This window comes from Camellia sinensis, unplaced genomic scaffold (genome assembly GCF_055761805.1).
Source record: "Camellia sinensis isolate YWXY unplaced genomic scaffold, ASM5576180v1 Unanchor13, whole genome shotgun sequence".
Classification (NCBI taxonomy): Eukaryota; Viridiplantae; Streptophyta; class Magnoliopsida; order Ericales; family Theaceae; genus Camellia; species Camellia sinensis.
In genome coordinates, this window is record NW_028129009.1 from 680,084 (window position 1) to 703,442 (window position 23,359).

At 37.4% G+C, this 23,359-nt stretch overlaps 1 pseudogene; it reads right to left on the reverse strand.

Moving 5' to 3' along the window:
• Positions 1-130: 130 nt before the first annotated feature.
• Positions 131-23,359, reverse strand: part of LOC145814843 (purple acid phosphatase 8-like) — a 64,521-nt pseudogene continuing 41,292 nt past the window's right edge.

Sequence of the window (23,359 nt, forward strand, 5' to 3'; positions counted from 1 at the left end):
GTGTAATACACACAGAGGATAGCGGCACCGGTGATGGTGGCACCAGTGGGTGGAGCTCTCTCTTTCTCTCTATGTTCCCCCTCATTCTCTCTTCTCTCTCTCTCTCTCTCTCTCTCTCTCTCTCTCTTCCTCACTTCTCTGTTTCAGAGATAAAAAAGAGAAAAAAAAAATCCAAAACGACGTCGTTTTGGAATTCAGGCCACTCGAGCATCGAACTTTGCGAGCTCTGAAGCAATTTTCGCCATCATAATAGAACTTAGAGATGTGATCCTGTGTTGCATGAATGTGGCCTTTCCATGCCTTTGATAGCTTCCACTTGTTAAATATTGGATTGGGCTGCATTCAATTTCAAACCACAATCAATTAAATTTTATTATTATATATGGCTTTCATTAATCTTCACAACATGAAAGTATTTATGTAAAGGATATGTTCTATTTATTATTTGTTATGTAATAAAAGTGATGCTTAAAATATCATTTTATGTTAAGTTTATGCGGAATGTTCAATCACATTAAATTTGATCTTATTTTTTTATATCATATAGACATCTAATCATATTTAAACACATATTTTTGGCAAGTATTTTAAATTTTAATACATGTAGGGCTTATTATTTTGTATCTAATAGGAAAACAATTAGATTGAAAATCCATTTATATGACAGCAACAATATATCTTTTAAGATATCTCAAACTCAAATCAATATTCCACATCAAAATTCCATGTATAAATATTTTACCTTTTCGCATAATCAATGTGTTCCAAGCAGTGGTCACGTCCATTCATGTACATATCACTTTGGCCCTGTTTGGTAGGGCTTATTGTCATGACCCAAACCCGCTCCTATGGGTTTAGTACCGTAACCGGCCAGTAATCCGTGATTACCAAAGGCCTGCTTAACAGTAAAGACAGTAATACAGAGTACAGGGGCTGGCGGAAACCAAAACAGTAATAAAAGGTGTCCAATGAGCTGTGATATGTCTGTATGCAAAAAGAATTTTTCGAACATATTCGCATTCATAAGCAAAACATATATACATACAACATATACAGACATTCAGGTTAGGGACCAAATCCCTACCATGACAGTACAGTACAAGTCTCAACATTCTATACAAAACAGAAGCAGAAAGGGGGAATCTAAAACACCCCAAAGCAGCCTTAGCTTGAGCACACTTGGAAACTCGCAGTGAGGCACATTGGTTGGCTAGACAAAAAGGGAGTTTAACCCAACGCCCCTAGCTCTGATCCGGTGCCTGAATACCTACATATAAATATAAACAGTAAGCTAAAGCCCAGTGAATAACAAATGCGTAAAGGGGTTAAGAATGAATGTCCTTTCAGTCATTAAGCAGTCATATCAGTCATTTAGAAACCATAGCAGGTATATGTGGTATATCCAATAGCAAACACTACAGTAGGTCTTAACAGACCAAACAGTCAGTTGATGGCCATCATAACAGTAAACAGTAGTGGTTCCAAACATGGGAACCGACAGAGATCTCTGTGACAGTAGCAGTAACAGTACAGTAACAGTAAATTGCTATGGATACCACGAATACAGTTTACAAATAGGGCAAACATTCATTCATTAAACAATATCGTTTCAGTAAACAGAACAGTTGATCATTCGGAAAATATTTATAATTGAACATATCTTTACAACATTGTTACTCACAGAGCACTGGGCTACAGAGAGGCTAGTGAGCGTCCTTGGATGCCAACCCTACACAGTTACAGAATGAACACACACTAAGTTACACACTTGGGAATCAATGACTTAGTCCCTATCTTGACTCGGTGTGGTTCTACATCAATATCCTCATTAAGATGCCTTAAACATGGTCTAGGAATGCCTAGGATGGAATGAGGATGCAAAGATGCACTTTAAAACACTTTTCAAAATTTTCAAAAAACAGGGGTCTCGCTCGAGCGTGGCTTTCTACGCTCGAGCGGACATGCAGACAAAGGATCTCCGCTCGAGCGTGACTTCCTTTGCTTGAGCGGATTATAAACTCATAAAAAGTACTGGATGCATGCAATTCACACTCGATGGGCGCTCGACCTCCGCTCGAGCGTGAGACACAAGTCCTCGCTCGAGCGTGCATTCCCTCTCTCGAGCGGACTGTAAACATATGAAAAGTACTGGATACACGCATTTTATGCTCGAGCGTTACTTTCCCCGCTCGAGCGGGATGCATGTACTCAGAATGTACGCTCGAGCATGAAGTCTTACGCTCGAGTGTGGGTTCAAAATCTGGAATTTCCAGATTGAATCTCCAAGCTCAAATTCAACATTTAAAGCATCAAATCCGATCCTTTTGGGCTAATTTTCTGAAAAACACTTTAAAACCCATAATATGACATGTTTCAAAGATCAATTTGCAAAATCAAAGCCCAAAGATAGTTTAATTAAACACAAATCCAAACAAAACTTCATGAACATAATGTATATGTAACATGCAAGTGTTCAATTGAAATCAAAGCTTCAAATACTTGATCAAATGAGTCAATTCACTCAAAAACATGATGAATTCATGGACCATAGCTAGAATATAGACATGCATGTGAGGATTTCCATGAAATCAACCTCAAACTCAACAACGTGTACATGAATGCATGATTCAAGCTTCAATTCAACAATTTAAAACCAATTCTAGACTTAGATCACTAATGGTTCATGGACCATGCAAGATACAACTAGAATTCAAGTTCAAGAAGATGATTCTCCCACCTTAGGTCTTCAATTTCAAGAATAGAAGCTCAATTTGTTCAATTATCCTTCAAATCTTCTAATTCTCCAAGTAATTCTCTAGATGAAACAATTCTCTCTCAAGTCTCTCTCTCTCTCTCGGTTTTGGCCTAGAAAAATGGCTGAGATAATGTATCAAAATTGAAATGAACTAATGGCCTAAAGATGCCCACTCAATGACAAAAGGGTAATAAACTCATTTAATGTAATTCAACATTATTTAATCCAATTTAATCATACCAAATCAAATTTCAATTAAACATACCATAAAATCACATAAATTCTAATTAACATAAAACACTAATCAATTTCAAATTCGGCCGCCGATAAGGCCTTCAATTCACAGTTCGACACTTAAAATATGAACAGATCAATTAACAGTCAAACAGATAGAAATGCGTTTAAACTAATACACTCAATCAATCAGTTCAGAATGTCAGTCAAATCAGTTACTTAATCATGTTCAGTCACAGTTTAGCAGTAATCAGTGGTATTATCAGTAAACAGTGGTGAGGGTTGTCACACTTATTTCCAGCTTATTTCAGCTTTTAGCTTAATTTAAGCTACTTTGATGTGTTTGGTTCAGCTTAATAATGCAGCTTATAGCTTTTTGTAAGTCAAAAATCAACTTATTCTTTGAGTGGGGGAGAAGAAGCTTAATTTATAAGTAAAAAATCAGCTTATGTTCACAGTTATAAGCTATAAGCTGTTAGGCTATAAGTTATAATCACTTTTCCACAGCTCTACCAAACGGGGCCTTTGTATTCCTGAAATTTAAGGTATATTTATCCATGAAATGGTGACATATAAAAAATTAAGAAAAATTACGTTTCGGTAACATCAATTCAAAATAATTGTATTTTTATAAAGGTACAAGTAAGTATAATTAAGAGTTGTGTCTCGTCTTATCAGGCACAAACTTATTTAAATCTCAATAAAAAGAGAGACTAGAGAAGTTATTGTGTACGAAGTGTCGAGTGTTCGACTATATTAAATTTTTATCTCACTTTTTATTACATGACAAATAACAAGTAGAAGGATATACCACGTTAACTAGGCCACATAGTATATCCGTTACACAAAATACTCTTTCTTATAAAAATTAAAATTATTTTGAATTGTCTTATTAAAATACAAATTTTCTAAAAACCATCTCTCTATTTTTGTAGTTACCTCAAGAATTGGCAAAAGTTAATGTACAAGTTCGACGGTGTCACCATGATGCCCAATGCTTCTAATTGTGTGATGTCCAACTACAATCTTCCATTTCCCAGATGATTGCTTCATTTTCATTCGAAAACCCTATTTCCATTTCCAAAAATTAATAAAAAGAATTTGATCCATCTTTTACATCATCATGATTTTCGAAGTTTAAAAAATGAGTTATATATACCTTTAAAAGGTTTGAGATATATTTGTCTCTGAGCAAAACACCTCTCCAATCAGAAGTATGGTTCTTAGGGTTTTGAAAGTACTTATTTACAAATGGATTCGTATCGATAAAATAAGAATTCGCAACTTTTGGATCAAAATAAAAATAAAATAAAATAAAATTTAGAAGTCGGTCAATTTCAAATACGACCTTACTATATTAGAATTGAGAAATTTTACAGAATGAGACATGGAAAATATGAGATAAATGATAAATTTCACCTGTGTAGTATTGGGTATCGAGGATCCCGCCCAAGACCTTCCAGAAATTATACCAAGCAAAAAAACACATCCACACTCAAGGAGACACCATATTTAACGTGGTTCGGCCTCAATGCCTACGTCCACGGGAGAGTAGCCGGTTATTCCTATAACAATGGAGATATTACAGAAAGATTACAATAAAGGAGGAGCTCACACCATCCTCACTCACTCACTCACCCGCATCCCTCTCTCACACCGAAAGAGATGGTCTCTCCGCCTCACATCTCTCACTCTCTTTGGTTTGCTCTATCTCTCTCTCTCTCACACACACACACAATTAACTGTCCTCTCACCCTCTCCATTTATACACATTAAGATGGAGGTGGAGAGGTTGGCTTTGCACATAGCCAGCTGCTCCTTCACATGGCCAAATCATTTCTTGACATGTTGCAGCTGGCTTCATATGGAGAAGAGATCACTCCTCACATGGGGTGATCTCCAAAAAATCACCCCCTCAACCCATGTGAGGTGATCCATTGCACACACTGTTGCTAATCTTGTCATGCCCAAATTTCAGTATAGTCTGCTTCTCCTTATTGAGACGTTTACACCCTCTGAAGCTAGAGATAATACACCAGGGATACAAGAGGATGAGGAAATCCTACATCCTCAACTCAACTCACACCACTCTCTGATTTGGAGAGAGAGCCTCTTCTCCTATCTCTCACAGATCTCTTCCACGCTTCTTGTCTTGGATGCCTTCACTTGCTATGCTTGAACTTGCATAACCAAGATATCCGACACCCCCTGATTGGATGTTCTGCACCCCCTGCTGGGATGCCCTTGACCGTCATGCATTACCTCGCAGGACCAGTATTGGAGCAATAGAAAACTCGTCGTTTATCCTATCAACGTCCTCGATTTTCTTTGCTCGAAGCTCTTCCTCTGAACTATCAGCTTTTGCCCTCTACACTTCTGAACAACCTCCTAGCGTTCCATACGCTCGTCGTCTGTGCCTTTGCAATACTTGATTTGCTGTTCAGTAGATTGATGGTTGACAGTAGTTCCATCTGTCAAAGCATCGTCAGCTATGCAATTTTGCATAGTGCTCGCACTCACGGCTTATGGTCTCCTTGCGTTGAGCTTGCCTGAGAGATCCGCATCAACTCTATCCTCCGCTGCCATGGAACGAAAGAAACTACCATAGAGAAAAGAGACTTGCCACTCCCTGGGGCGCACTCTTGCGTTTATCCGTCTCAATTTCTCTGTCTGGAAGTTCCTATGAACTTTCAACAACCCGTTGCTACACACTCTTCTCGCGCCTCTATATGACACTCTAGTGTACCCTTGCACTGTTGCACGTCTGCATTTGTGCTTCTGCGCTTAGTATGCTCCTTTGTAACTATTGTTCTACACGTCCACATACCACCAGTACCTACTCATATACAGTAGCTCAACAGCCACAACATTTCCTTGAGCCTGTACTTGTTGGCAAATCATCTATACGTAGATGAATGGTCTTCTCTTTTGATTGAACCAGATTTTTCGATGAACTTCGGAGATAATCATCTCTGCAATCCTCTGATCGTGCCTAACCAATCCTGATCTCCCTCGATTTGCCATTTGATAAAGCCTGATCTCCTTCAGACTCTAATGACTTATCACCCAATTTGTATCTGGTTGTCCAATCTGGTTAGAATCTACCCATTCTAACCTTTTCAGTGAATCCGCAGCGTTCCACAATATCCGGTAACCTTCCTTCGACTATTGAAGATAACAAACTCCCATGTTTTGACAATCTTTAAAAACCATTCAGAATTTCACTATTCTAACTTCACGATTGCGTTCGGAACGGTCCGTTTAGCTAGGACCAACCTTCGCTGCACTTCCGGGGACCTCATTGAAACATTCCCCAAAAGTTGGGCCACACCACAATTTTCTAAAAATTACGGGCCAAATTTCAATTTTCAGAAGTTCAAGGAATATTCCGTGTTCCAACAGAATATTTCATCCACTGCATCTGACGTCGTTTGCCACTTTGATATTCCTTCTTTTTGCAACAACTCTGATTCAAAAATCTAACCGTACAAATGTGTCCGAAATACTCCAAATAGTTGGAAAGCACTATAGGATAGCCAGAAACGGACTCCGAATGGCTTAGATCAAGCCAAAACATTATGGACACCTCAGATCTGCAGCTACACCTTAGCCGCGAAGCACTGGATCCCTCCTTCGAGAGATAATGTGGTAGATGACGTGGCACTTACCGTGCTGACATGGCGATGACTAGACTGCCACGCGGCGCTGACTGGATTGATGGTGTGGCAGCCACGTAGCACTCCCTGGCTGACGTAGTGCCACGTGTCGATGGCGTGGCTTGCTAACGTGGCGATAACGTCACTCGCACGCGCGGTGCACTCTCATTCTTCCTTCTGCTGCGTGTTGCCGTATGTCTGAGAGTGGACTGACGCGCCGGTGCAATGAACGGCGCGTGAAACGTGTGTTTGCGACTGGGCCTCACGCGCAATATTCAGGCGGTGCGTGAGGGTGCATCCGGTCTCCTCTATGGCTCTGCTTTGCATTTTTTGACTCCTCTCGTCGAGACCTCGCTCCTAGTATGTTCAAAACCTGATTTCGAGCAACTTGATTTCTGGACAGTTTCAAACAACACACTGTTTTTGTTCTGAAAACGACCAACGAAGCTCTGATACCACTTGTTGGGAACCTTCCAGAAATTATGCCAAGCAAAAAAACACACCACACTCAAGGAGACACCATATTTAACATGGTTCGGCCTCAAAGCCTACGTCCACGCGAGAGTAGCCGGTTATCCCTATAACAATGGAGATATTACAGGAAGATTACAATAGAGGAGGAGCTCACACCATCCTCAATCACTCACTCACTCATCCGTCTTCCTCTCTCACACCGAGAGAGACGGTCTCTCCGCCTCACATCTATCACTCTGTTTGGTTTGCTCTATCTTTCTCTCTCTCTCTCTCTCACAATTAACTCTCCTCCCACCCTCTCCATTTATGCACATTAAGATGGAGGTGGAGAGGCTGGCCTTGCACATGGCCAGCTGTTCCTTCACATGGCCAAATCATTTCTTGACATGTTGCAACTGGCTTCACATGGAGAAGAGATCACTCCTCACATGGGGTGATCTCCAACATGTAGTCCATTATATGTGAGACCCACCATTCTTACATTTGTATCTCATTATGTGAAAATTCTTTATACACAATTTATTATTTCAAATTATAATTTTGATCAGCTAAAATTAAGTTGTGCAGTGCTTTGTAAAGTAAATTATTATTTAATTTGCTTAAATGAATAGCCAATCATTTAATTAATTAATTTGGTGTAAGTGTACGTAGCATGTATTTTCTTGATTACTCATGTCTATAATTTATGCCTCGTTTGTGAACAGGTTATTTTAATAGTTTTTTAATTTTTTATGAAAAGATGTATGGAAAAATAGAGAGAGTGCTGTAACAATTCATGGTAACTTTTAAATTTTTTAACTAACATATTTATCAAAAACTTATTTTATAAGTAACTGTACCAAACTGTTTCAATAATGATTGAAACATGTCAAAATGGTTGGTTTTCAAAATATACATACTATTTTATTATGGTTATAGATATTTAAATTGAGTCAATTTCAATCTCAACTTATCAAATCTGTATTTAAACAAACACCATTTTTCGTTCATAAATGGACAAAAACACCCCATATGTCGTTATACAACTTGAATGGAAATGATGCTCGGGTTCAATTAAATATAAATGAGATGAGTTGAGATCAAATTGACGTGCATATTTTGAAAACTAAATGTGTATTTAATGTAAGATGAAAAGTTTTAAGGACGGATACCACCTAATTTAAGAAAATAATTTCTCACATAAAGCCATCGCTTATCAATTTTCCTAAGAGCAGAACTCAGTTGTGCCTGTTAATGTAAACTCCACCTACTCCACTACACCTACTCTCTACCTACTCCACCTATTTCACTACACCTACTCTCCACCCATATCTCCTATACAAAGGAGACCAAGCATGTACATAAAACATAACATCAATTAAAACACAGTTTATTCTATCTCTTTCTATATACATTGAGTTTAACATGGTATCGGAGCTATAAGATTTAGGCCTATATTTCTTTCTCACCGGCGGGCAGCCGGCCAACAACTTTGCCTTCGCTGCCCGCTGGAGTTTTCTACACGTACCTCTACTTCTCTTAAAACTAGGAGCATACCAATCTACTACTCTCTTGTCAAATTCATCACCACCCAGATGTGTATCACCAGAAGTAGAAAGTACCTCAAACACTCAGTCACCAACCTCAAGAACTAAAACATCGAAGGACTGAAAGTACCACAGCTTTAGTGACTTTATCATTCAAACATTTTGAAGCATCGTCCGCAAGTTATCTCCAAAACCTGAGCTGAGATTTTCTCAGCAGCAAACTGCTTGCCCATGACAGGGCACTCAAGTTTGACATTTCCATTCTCATCACGAACCACAGTATAGGAGACCTGCTTGGCTCGACCTTCGACATCTTCCTACCAATAAACCTCTTTACTGAGAAAAATGTGTTCTCGGAATTCTTCTCGCTTTGCAATCCGCCCAACACCACATTCTGGCATAGGCACGGTCGCAGTTGATACAAATTCCTTTCCGTATTTCGTAACAAATGATATTTGAACTTGCAACAACTCTGGCAGATCCGCATATCTTGGTGGAGCAAAACACACACTGGAAATTGCTTCTTTCAAGTCTAAAGGGCATTCCCTTTGCACTTCAATAATAGGAAGACGGACAGTGATAAGTTCACAAAATAGCTCAATGATCTCCTATACTGCCATCATTTTCTCTTCTCTGATAATATGCTCTACCCGAATGCGAGCAGTAGCTTCTTGACTAGTCTCAAGGAGCTTGGCAATGTCTCGGCGCAGTGGAGACCCTCGACAGTGAGGTCGGTTACACCAGCAAGAACAAAAATGGCACTTTCTCGTTATTCTTTACTTTCTCTCTGTAACCCTTTGTTTGCTTTTTGAAAAATATTATCCACAAATCTGTCCACTCCTCCCTCACCGAACCATTCTCCCAACCAATGTTATAATTTTTATTTCTTTACAGGGCCGATGGTGGTGGGTTGGTTATGGAGTGGGGTGTGATCATTTTAAAATACCAACACCAAATCATGTTGTCTTCACCTTTATTTTATATAACCCACCTGGGCATGTCTCTTACGGGTCATTACTTTCTTTTATTTTATATCTTCTTTTCCCATTTCCAAAAAAAAAAAAAAAACAACCCATTCCACATTCATTCCACTTGATTTTTCTACTCAGTCTTGTGCCACACATGTCATACAGATTTGCACTACAAACTCGTTTTTATTCATATCGAGGATCAACCCCGAGCACTGTTCTACACCACAAAAAATTCCACCTGATTTTTCTGCTCAGTCTTGTGCCATACATGTCATATAGATTTGCACAACAAACTCGTTTTTATTCATATCGAGGATCAACCCCGAGCACCGTTCTACACTGGGGAAAAAAAAAAAAAACACCAACCACAATCCACAACCCCCACAAACACCGACGTTACTTTTTCGGCTATTCCGTTGCTCTCTTCCTCTTGCCTCAGTCTTGGGCATCCCTTAACGGCTGTGTCTCCAAGCTTCCCAGTCCACCGAGCACGTTGCCTCCCCGCTGTTTCTCAAACACAGCATATGGCGGACCTCCGAATCGGAACATAACAGTGGCCTTCCGTTTTACCTCCTTGTTTTCCGCCTTCAGTGCACATATCTCTGCTTACGCATCCTTATACATGCGCGGGAGCAGAGTGAGTTAGGTATTTAACTATTGTACCTCACTTGTCCTATTCTGAAGCCGGTGAGACAAGTTCGTGACCGCAGTCATGGTTTCCATACATGACTTCAACGTATAATAGTTGGCCTCAATATCAGATTGAACTGCCATTATTTGCTCAACTGACAGCATCGAAAAGTTCAACGGAGCAAAAATAGGGGAGCTTGGTCCAGGGGCGTTTGGTTGCGATTCAAGGGCGACAGAACCGGTTATCTCTATTATGGACTCGTTTAGGTCTGGAAAAATGGTGAGCAAACTACGGGAAGAGGAGACCATATCAGAGGCAGCACAAGCAGGGAGTTGCAGAGTGGACGAAAGGGGTTGTAGAGTTCGTCGCTTTGGTTTGCTTTCAATCTCTAAACCAGCCTCAACCTCGGTTTAAATAGACAATGCAGAGACGAAGAGGACAAAACAGGATCACATGCATCACGCGCCGCTCGATGCCACAGTGTCGGGCGCTACTTTTAATGTATTGGGCGCGACTTTTGAGGGCGCAACTTTTGAGGGTACGACTTTTGAGGGCGCGATATATCTATATATGTATATCTTTTGGGCAACCTATAGACACGACCACATAGTGTCTTCCACAACAGTTCAACACGACCATACAGTGTCTTCTATAGCGGTTTGACACAACCTCACAGTGTCTCCTACACCGGTCCGACACGAGCCATACAGTGTCTTCTACACCGGTCTGCCACAACCATACCATGTCTTCTACAGCGGTTCGACACGACCACACAGTGTCTCTTACAAACGGTCTGACACGATCACACAGTGTTTTCTACAACGGTCTGACACGACCATATAGTGTCTCTTATCCTATTTTATTTTATTTTTAGTTTATTTTCTTGTTTTGTTACTCTCTCCAAACTCAAGTTGGTTTGTGTCTATCCTCCATGAGTTTGAGGGGGGCTATTAATGTAAATGTCTATCCTCAAGATTAAATAACATACTACAAGCAAAAGATAGCCCTTACAATCCAAGTTAACTCCTACACTCACAATTCTAAACTAGGCAATTTTACATGTAAGCATACAAAACAATCGGTTAGCCTAGTTTATAATTCCCTTAAGACCTCTTAAAATAGCCAAGGAAAGTCTCTCCTCACAAGGGCTTTCGGCTCCCAAGTGGCTTGGAAAAGCCCCATGAATCGCCACAGCACCCTCTCGAAGACAGCAATTTCGCACACACAATACCCTAGCAGCTGCACCGGCCCCTCTCGATAGGTCCTCCAGTCTCTGAAGTCCACTGACCTATCTCTTTTCACAATTCTGCTTGGGTCGGGCATGATATACTAAAGGCTCTAAATGTCAAAAAGGTTGCCCACCCTATTGGTGAAACCATCCAGGAAGGGGCCTAGTTGATATAACCAGGGAGTCTCTTGTCTTAGAATCTGGACAGGTTCGATATAGGTACCCACCCAACTCTCAGCTTTCCAAGCATAACCTTCTAGGGGATAAATTCTAACATATACAAAAGAACAATCTGCAACCCATTTCGCACATCCCAACTCTCCAACACGGCTCCTACATCTCCAGTGCTCTCCTCGGTATTGCCTTCTATAGACTCATCTTCAGTGTCCGACTCAATCACAATAACCTCTAGGGGGTTGTATATTGGTACAACCTCTTTGGGCTCAGGCTCAAGCTCAGGATCAGGTTCAGGGTCAAGCTCAGGCTCAGATTCATAGTTTTCTATAGGCATCTCCACTTCTTCGCTCGGATCAGATTCTGTGCCATAGTTTCCCACCGAATTTTCCTCGTTAGAGTTAATGTCTGATGACCCTGGCATCCTACAATTAAAACAGTTCTAACTTAGTTAAGTCACCGAAAATTACAAATTAACGTAAGGTTTTCTTAAACGTAAAAATAATAAATTACTACCCATGGCCCAAAGGTTCAAACCTAGGCTCTGATACCAAACTGTGACACCCCAAAATTTTTTTTTGGAACATCATAAGATTTAAATAACAATAACTTGCTAGATAAAATTTTAACTACTAATTAGGAAATTTTAAATTCTTACATAGTCAAAGTCCAACAACAAAATAAAACTACAAGTCCACACACAACGTCACAACATTGTTAAATACTAATACAAGAGATAACATAATTTTATTTTGATAAAATCTTGACTCTAAGTTAGCCAAGGTTCGATATTAGCAGCAGCTCCAATTTCAGCCTCAGTCCCTTCTTCGACATAATCTGGCATGAAACGCCAGGGCAACAAAATATATGCCATGAGTTTTGCAACACAGTAAGAAAACATAACCAACCTATCATTCTTTTTGAGAAAAAATAATGAGATTATGAACACGAGATAATAATATAATCGTAAACATAAATTACAACCATTAAAATAATTCAAATAATTTTAATAACTTAGGTGACCTTTGAAATCTCACCAAAGAGGTTTAACTTACCAACCACTAAGTCATGGCCACGATTAATTTGGAAACCCCCCCATGGTCAAATATTCAAAAACTACCAAAGATGCCCATGGCCGGAGTTACATACCCAAGCCGTGACATCCGTGGTCTGCCCTAAAGGAACGGTCCGCCAGGGGTACGTAACTTCCCTGTGTGCCACCCGCATATCGACCTTTATTCCAAAACCAAATACCGATAAGGGTTCAAATAAGCCTCATGCCATCTTAGAGTTTCGCGACACAATTTACTTAAAAATTATTAAAAACCATGGCTCACCCTGAATACTTGGTATTAACCCTCTATAAGTAACTTTATATATACCATTAATCATTTTGATTAGTTTATATATTAAACACAAATTATTCAAATCTCAATCACCAGTAATGTTATACCAACTCAAAAAAAAGCTCCCAACATAAAACATTATACATGTCACACAATAATAATTCAATGTATAAAATTTAATAGACAATTAATTTAAACCATGGTATAAACATAATAACTTAGATACAAGAAATAAACCATAATTACACACATGCACAAATTTTTGATTTACAAAATTAGACTAGCACAATATTGAAGTGATGATTTTATCCTGTCCAGAAAATTCCAGATTGTAACTTAGGTATTAAAAATTATAAATAAATTATTTACACAATCCTAAAATTCGTGCAATTGAACAGAATACTCAATAGGGATGTTTAGGTTATTTTTCAGAAAGAATTTCAAAAAAAAGAAGATGTAAATAATCCTGTAAAATTTTCAGTAATTTTTATGACACAGATTTGTCATCTTTCCTTACATTAATTCCATGCTCAAATTTATAGATCAAATCCATAATCTAAAAATTTATTATGAAACTAGACTTCTCAAATTTCATCTTTTAGTTAGAAATTTCCAGATTTGGCTTAGTATAGAATTATAAATAAATTTTCAAATACATAGTAAAATCTGTCTCACAGTTTCAGATTTAGTTAAAAATTTGTATAAATTCGTAGAAAGCTCAAAAATTGTTTCCAAAATTCCTGGATGAACTAGATATCATTATTAACAACTTTGTAGAAGAAATCATTTTGAAATTTTGAGTATAAAATTGTCTAAAAATTCATGCAAACATTCTGGCAAATTTAAGGACAAACAAATTATTTTCAATCTTCTCTTTAAATGTATAAACTACACATGCAAGCTTATTTTTACAATAATAAGATGATTTTAAGACTATCAATACCTTCAAACATTTGATATACACATCACAAAATTCCTACACATATGTATAAAATTTCTATCTATGAGTAGTCATTTTAATCACATGAACATAATCTGAAAACTTTATTAATAAAAAGAAATGAGAGGATTGAGAGGGTTTTCTTACTTAATAATAGGATTGAAATGGGTGATGAAATGATAGAAAAATTTTGCTTCATAAACCTTCATCTTTTCTTCTCCTTCTGCTGAATTCTTCTTCCTTATTTTCTCCTCACCCGTCCAAAGACATGCATGTGTATACTAAGCTCAGCCTTTTTTTTTTTGCATATCTCTAAGATTATGCTCAGCCTTCCTTGAATATATATAAAAGCATGCTAAGCCTCCCCCTCCCACTCCCCCTCCCACTCCCCTCTCTCTCTCTCTCTCTCTCTCTCTCTCTCTTCATTATTCCCTGCCAACGTATCTCCTTAACCCAAGAATGATGATGAGGTGAAAGTTTGTATAGTTACGTGCAAGCAAGCAGGTGGCACTACTCTACCACCGAGAATCTGATTCTTTTTTTTTTTTTAAGTATGATATTAAATCCTAATTAAAATAATTTATAAACAATAAATATTGAACACCCACATAATTATTGTTTTTTTTAATAATGTCTTTGTTAGTGATTTAATTAGATTAATTTTAAAACTAACTTATACACTAATATATTTCAGACAAATTATAGATAATGTTAATTAATTAATTTATTTATTTATTATTTTATTTATTTTATTATATATATATATATATTTATTCATTTATTTTTTTTTATAATTAAATACAGGTTTTCACACAAATAGTTATTGTTAATCTCATTTTTACTTTGTAACTCATTTTCTAAACAAAAACAGCTAAGAGTAGTGCTTTATCAGTCGTTTAGTTAGTTTCATTTTCACTTTCATAATTCATTTTCTAAATAAAAATAACAATAGTGCTTCAGAGGCCGACATTTAGCCTAATAGTAATTGATATGAAGGATTTTTATTGAATATTACTGCAACTCAATAAGTTAATATCAGATAGATTTTTTTCATATGAGTGACTGGGCCTCACGCGCAATATTCAGACGACGCGTGAGGGTGCGTCCGGTCTGCTCTAGGGCTCTGCTTTGCATTTTTGGACTCCTCTCGTCGGGACCTTACTCCTGGTATGCTCAAAACCAGATTTCGAGAAACTTGATTTCTTGGCAGTTTCGAATAACACACTGTTTTTGTTCCGAAAACGACCGACGAGACTCTGATACCACTTGTTGGGGATCGGGGATCCCGCCCAAAACCTTCTAAAAATTATACAAAGCAGAAAAGCACATCTACACTCAAGGAAACACCATATTTAACGTGGTTCGGCCTCACTGCCTACATCCACGGGAGAGTAGCCGGTTATCTCTATAACAATGAAGATATTACAGAAAAATTACAATAGAGGAGGAGTTCACACCATCCTCACTCACTCAGTCACCCGTCTCCCTCTCTCACACTGAGAGAGACGGTCTCTCCGTGTAACAACCCAGATTTTTAATTATTCTGTAGAATTTATACTAATATTATTTAATCTCAGTTCGAAAAATATATAATTTATTATATATTATTATGCGTAATTTTGTAAAACAATATAATTTTAGGGGTCAAAATATAAATAAATAATTAATTTACTGTTGGTATATGATAAAATGTAATTTAATTAGGAATTAAATCATTTATATAATTATATTAAAATATTGGGTCAAAGGGTAATTATCTTAACAAAAATGCTTTATACCCCCACTGAGGGTCGACCCCCAGTGAGGTGGAGGCCCGTGATTGGGCGAAAAAAAACTTTTTTTTTTTTTTTGGGTTGTCAGCCAGTGGGGGCGCGCCACCTCACTGGGGGTGCGACCCCCACTGGGGGCATTTAGCATGGTTGTTATCTTAAATATCTATTAAGGATAGGAATGAATCTACGAAATTATAATCGAATCTGTGTAATAATTTGGGCTGGGCATGTGTTGGCCAATGACTGGTTTCACCTCCCTATAAATAGAGAGGTGATTCGGCTGGGTGAGGTAAGAAAGAAAGAAGAAAAGAAAGAAAAGAAGAAAGAAAGAAAAGAGAGGAAAAAGGAAAAAATAGTGGAAGCTGAAAAGGTCTTTGATAGTGGAAAGAAAGAATAAGGTATTAAAGTTAAGGTGAGTTATATTATATCTTGAGTCACCAAAATATATTTTATGTACGTTTTGACTTATAATGATTTATTTTATATAAGTTATGTTTATAAATTATTATAAACTATATAAATATTTTAGTTACGTGGTTTAATTTCTGAACCCTATTTCTGAAAATGAAACTCATGGATATATTTGTTTATATTTTAAAGAATATTTGACTTTGACCTTTAATTATGTTTTATAAGTACCATCACGGGAGTCCCATACCTTGGTGGACTTAAATAATCATTGGCCTCTATTTAACCACTTTGTGATCATCTGTTTGTCATGGATCCGCTGACCTCTATTCTGTGCGGAGCAAAGTGCTGTGCGGAACCAAGTGCTACATTATTGTGGGAGCCACCTCTAGGATCCGTACGAGCCACCTCTTGAATCCGTACCTCTGTTCTGACTATCACTTCTGTGACCTCTGTTCTTTTCTATTTTGTTCAGTACCGTGGTTATGGCTATATATTTATATAATTTATGTATTTCAGTTTCTGCCACTTAAATGAAAATAATCTCAGTTTTGCTACTTAAAGGATTATTTGTTCCGACTAAGCTATCTCAAATGTTTTGGCCTAATTAACTATCCATGGTTATTTCATGTCCCTTATACTATTGGTATAATATTTCTCACTCTGCCATGTGCTTATAGTTGTTTACCAATTTTCAGGAAATAATGCAATTCAGAAATAGCTTTTGAAAAGTCTTAGACGCGGGGCTGCGGAATAGACACACATAGCACTTTTATAATATTTTTCTATGTAAATATCGGCCTTTTTGGTCAGTAAATTTTGTAATAAAAATAAAAACTCCGATGATTATTTTGGTACCCTCATTTAAATATTACTTCCGCTCGCGTTATTTGATTTGTTTAAGAATTGGTCGTAGGTAATCTCAGTTACTGGCCATCACGATGCTTAACCCTTGAGTACGGGAAGCGGGTCGTGACAAATGGTATCAGAGCAATGGTTTATATATAAAAAAAAAGTCATCATTGGAGTATAGGACACACGCACATTTAAGAAGTAGGATAGCGGGTAATTAGTACTTAAATATTATATTTTGTTAGTCGATTTAATTATATTATAATTTTATATGATTATATATATATAATAAATTTTTTTTTAGTGTGCCTAATTTGTGAAGGATATTAGATATAATTTATGTTTGTTATAGTAAAAGAAGGATAAGAAAAGAAGGATGTCGGGCTCAAGCACCCACCAAAATTATAATATAATTAAAGACATATAATTTTCAGTTCAGTATTCAAAAAAAAAATTTATTTTGATGTTTTTAAAAGTAGGTTCAAATTATAAAGATACTAATTTTGAAACTATTTCCCATCAATGAAAAGTTCATCTCAAAATTTTCAATTCTTGAATATAATTCTGTCATTGTGTTCTCATTTTAATTTATTTTTATCGTGAACAAAACGAGTGAAAAGTTTTTAAAGTCGCTCCTTATTTCTTATTTTGGCCCAAAACAATTTTTGACAACTAGACAGTGAGTTGTTTTTGGTAAAGTTTTTTTTTTTTGAGGTACTATTTTCTATCAGATTAATCATCTAATATATGTATTTATCAGAGTGCGCAGAGGATAGCTTACATATGACAAATTTCGAGGATGAAATTTTAAAAGGAGGGAAGATTGTAACAACCCAGATTTTTGATTATTCTGTAGAATTTATACTAATATTATTTAATCTCAGTTCAGAAAATATATAATTTATTATATATTATTATGCGTAATTTTGTAAAACAATATAATTTTAGAGGTTAAAATATAAATAAATAATTAATTTACTGTTGGTATATGATAAAATGTAATTTAATTAGGAATTAAATTATTTATATAATTATATTAAAATATTGGGTCAAAGGATAATTATCTTAAATATCTATTAAGGATAGGAATGAATCTATGAAATTATAATCGAATCTGTGTAATGATTTGGGCTGGGCACGTGTTGGCCAATGACTGGTTTCACCTCCCTATGAATAGGGAGGTGATTCGGCTGGGTGAGGTAAGAAAGAAAGAAGAAAAGAAAGAAAGAAAATAGAGGAAAAAGGAAAAAATAGTGGAAGCTGAAAAGGTCTTTGATAGTGGAAAGAAAGAGTAAGGTATTAAAGTTAAGGTGAGCTATATTATATCTTGAGTCACCAAAATATATTTTACGTACGTTTTGACTTACAATTATTTATTTTATATAAGTTATGTTTATAAATTATTATAAACTATATAAATATTTTAGTTACGTGGTTTAATTTCTGAACCCTATTTCTGAAAATAAAACCCATGGATATGTTTGTTTATATTTTAAAGAATATTTGACTTTGACCTAATAAACAATTATGTTTTGTAAGTACCACCACGGGAGTCCCACGCCTTGGGGGATTTAAATAACCATTGGCCTCTGTTTAACCAATTTGTGGTCCTCTGTTTGTCATGGATCCACTGACCTTTGTTCTGTGCGGAGCAAAGTGTTGTGCGGAACTAAGTGCTACACTATTATGGGAGTCACCTCTTGAATCCGTACCTCTGTTCTGACTGTCACTTCTGTGACCTCTGTTCTGCTCTATTCTGTTCAGTATCGTGGTTATAGCTATATATTTACATAATTTCTGTGTTTCAGTTTCTGCCACTTAAATGAAAATAATCTCAGTTTTGCTACTTAAAAGATTATTTGTTCTGACTAAGCTATCTCAAATGTTTTGGCCTAATTAACTATTCATGGTTATTTCGTGTCTCTTATACTCTTTGTATAATATTTCTCACTCTGCCATGTGCTTATAGTTGTTTACTAATTTTCAGAAAATAATGCAATTCAGAAATAGCTTTTGGAAAGTCTTAGACACGGGGCTGCGGAATAAACACACATAGCACTTTTATAATATTTTTCTATGTAAATATCGGCATTTTTGGTCAGTAAATTTTGTAATAAAAATAGAAGCTTCGATGATTATTTTGGTACCCTCATTTAAATATTACTTCTGCTCGCGTTATTTGATTTGTTTAAGAATTGGCCGTAGGTAACCTCAGTTACTGGCCATCACGATGCTTAACCCTTGGGTACGGGGAGCGGGTCGTGACACTCCGCCTCACATCTCTCACTCTCTTTGGTTTGCTCTGTCTCCCTCTTTCTCTCTCTCTCTTTCTCTCTCACACACACACAACTAACTCTCCTCCCACCCTCTCCATTTATACACATTAAGATGGAGGTGGAGAGGCTGGCCTTCCACATGGCAACGTTCCTTCACATGGCCAGATTATTTCTTGACATGTTGCAGCTGGCTTCACATGGAGAAGAGATCACTTCTCACATGGGGTGATCTCCAACATGTAGTCCATTATATGTCAAACCCACCATTCTTACATTTGTATCTCATTTTGTGAAAATTCTTCATACACTATTTATTATTTCAAATTATAATTTTGATCATCTAAAATTTAGCTGTGCAATGCTTTGTAAAGTAAATTATTAATTAATTTTCTTAAATGAACAGCCAATCATTTAATTAATTAATTTGGTGTAAGTGTACGTAGCATGTATTTTCTTGATTACTCATTTATATAATTTATGCCTCATTTGTGAACAGGTTATTTTAGTAGTTTTTTAATTTTTTATGAAAAGATGTATAGATAAATAGAGAGAGTGTTGTGACAATTTGTCATGACCCAAACCCGCCCCTATGGGTTTAGCACCGTAACCGGCCAGTAATCCGAGATTACCGAAGGCCTGCTTAACAGTGATACCGTAAAACAGAGTACAAGGGCCTGGCAGAAGTCAATACAGTAAATAAACAGTGTCCAATGAGCTGTGACAGTCTGTATGCCAAAAAGACTTTTCATACACATATACAAGAACAGTACAGAACAGTATGTACATATATACAATCATTCAGTTCAGGGACCTAATCCCTATTAAACAGTACGGTAACAGTCTACACAGTTATACAAAACAGATACAGAGACAGACGGGGAAATTAAAACACCCCTAAGCCATAACTTGACAGGCTCGGAACCTCGCAGTGAGGCACAGTGGTTGGCTTGACAAAACTGGAGCTTACGCTTCTAGCCACGGTCTGGTGCCTGTACACCTACATATCTATATGAACAGTGAGCTAAAGCCCAGTGAATAACGTAATGCGTAAAGAGGTTAAGAATGAATGTCCTTACAGTAATGAAAACAGTTCATTAAATCAGTATTTTAGTCGTTCAGTCAGTACAGTCATATGTGGTACATCCATTAGCATAACAGTACAGTAAACAGTAGGTCTTAAAAGGCCGAACAATAAATGATGGCCATCAATCAGTAAACAGTAGTGGTTCCAACAAGGGAACCGACAAAGATCTCTGTAACAGTAACAGTAAACAATAGTTGCCAAGGATGCCACAATACAGTTCAGAATATAGGACATACATTCATTCAATTAATAGTATCAGTTCAGAAAGCAGTACAGTTCGATTGTTCAGAAGATAATCATTTTGAACATATCTTTACACAATTGTTACTCACAGAGTTCTGGGCTACAGTAAAGCTAGAGCGCATCCCCAGTCGCCAATCCTACACAGTTACAGATCAAACACACACTAAGCTACACAGTTGGGAAAGATAATAACTTAATCCCTAATTTGCCTCGGTGTGGTTCTACATCTATATCCTCATTAAGATGCCTTAAACTAGGCCTAAGAATGCCTAGGATGGGATGAGGATGCAAAAATGCATTCCGAAAACATTTTCAGAATTTTCAGAAAACAGGGGTCACGCTCAAGCGTAGGTTACTCCGCTCGAGCGGACATGCAGACAAAGGTTTCCGCTCGAGCGTAGACTTACCCGCTCGAGCGTTCTGCAAAACAGTCAAAAGTGCTGGATAGGTGAAAATCACGCTCGATTGGGCGCTCGACACCCGCTCGAGCATGAGACACAATGTCCCGTTCGAGCGTCAATTATTCTACTCGAGCGGACATCAAAAGAGTGCAAAGTACTAGGAGCCCGAATTTCACGCTCGAGCGCCAGTTACCCCGCTCGAGCGTGAGTTCAAAATCTGGAATTTCTAGATTTGAACTTCCAAGCTCAAACCAAGTTCAAATGCATTAAAACCAATTCATTTGGGCCCTTTTCCTGGAAAAAATTTGTAAATACATAGAATAACATGATTCAAAGCTCAATTTATAAAATCAAGGCCCAAAAGGAAGATCAATTCAACTCAATTTGAAACCAATTTTCATGAACATAATTCAAACATAACATACATGAATTTAAACCATTTCAAAGCTTCAATTTGATGCTCTAGTGAGCCAATTGTTCCCGAAACAAGATGAAATCATGGACTTAAGCTTAATTATGAACATGCATGTGACAATTTGCCATGAAAACAACTTAAAATTCATCAATACAACCATGCATGCATGAATTAAGTTATAATTCAACATGTGAAGCTATTTCATGACTTAATCCACTAAATTTGACATGAATCATGTAAGAACAAGTTCAATTCACAAACAAGAGGGTAATTACACTACCTTAGGTCTTGTATTCAAGGTCTAGGAGCTCAATTATGCACTTAAGCTTTCTATTCCCCTAAGCCTCCAAGCAAAATCAAGATGATAACAAGTTGAACTCACTTCTCTCACTCTCCCTCACTCTCTAGCCGGTTATACACTCAACAAGGCTGATGAAATGTACAAAATAGAATGAAGGCAAGTCTCAAATGTTCCATGTAGTGGGCCACTAAGTGGCATTTTGGCAAATAAGTCTAACTATGCAATTTAACACCATTTAGCCTAATTTAATCATACCAAATCACATTTTAGATAAATACACCATAAAATCATATAAATTCCAATGAACACAAATCGTCAATCAATTTCAGATTCGGCCGCCGATAAGGCCTTCAATTCGCAATTTAAACACAAAGGCATGAACAGATAATCAAACAGTCAACAGATAGACATACAATTAAACAGATATACTTAATCAATTCAGTTCCAGATTTCAGTCAGTCAGTTCAGTACTTCAATCAATTCAGTTACCAATCATAATCAGTCTCAGTTTAGCAGTAATCAGTGGTTAATCGGTAAACAATGACGAGGGTTGTTATAGTCTCCCCTCCTTAAAAAGAGTTTAGTCCTCTAAACTCGAGTTACCTTCGTTTTGGAAGAAAACAGGGTTCAGTGGAAACAGCTCAGGATATCTTTTAGCCATGTCATCTTCCCTCTCCCAAGTGGCATACACGCCACCATGGTTTTGCCAGTCAACTTTCACTAACGGGATCTCTTTGTTTCTCAATTTCTTGATCCGTCTGTTTACAATCTGAATAGGCCGTTCCTCGTAAGTGTAGTTATCACTCAACACTACACGAGTAGGCTCTATCACGTGGAAAGGATCCCGGAGGTAGTCCCTCAACATAGAAATGTGGAAGACATTGTGCATATGCTCCATTTCAGGAGGAAGCACAACTTGATACGCCACCGGATTGATTTTCTCGATAATCTCATATGGTCCGACGTATCTCGGCGCTAACTTGCCTTTGACTCCAAAACGAGTCTGGCCTTTCATCGGTGTCACTTTCACAAACACGTGATCACCCACTTCATATTCTTTATCCCGTCTTCTAACATCAGCATAACTTTTCTGTCTACTCTGTACGATTTTCAGTCTCTGTTGTATCAGTTTCACTTTCTCAGTCGTTTCGTATACAATCTCGGGCTCAAGCAAAGGCCCATCTCCAACTTCGGCCCAGCAAATCGGAGATCTACATTTTCTGCCATACAATGCCTCGAAAGGCGCCATACCAATACTTGAATGATAACTGTTGTTGTAGGCAAATTCAGCCAAGGGCAAATGGCTTTCCCAATTTTCCTGAAAATCAAGGACACACATTCTCAATAAATCCTCCAGAGTCTGGATGGTCCGTTCTGACTGGCCATCGGTTTGAGGATGATAAGCACTACTTAGTCTCAATTCAGTACCGAATGCAGTTTGTAAGCTTTGCCAAAATCTCGAGGTAAACTTCGAATCCCTGTCAGAAACAATGGACACAGGCACTCCATGCAGTCTAACAATTTCATCAATATAGAGTATAGCCAATTTGTTCGCATTATAAATTGTCTTAACAGGTAAGAAGTGAGCAGACTTAGTCAGTCTATCAACAATAACCCAAATTGAGTCCATACCTTTACTGGAGCGAGACAATCCCACAATAAAATCCATGGT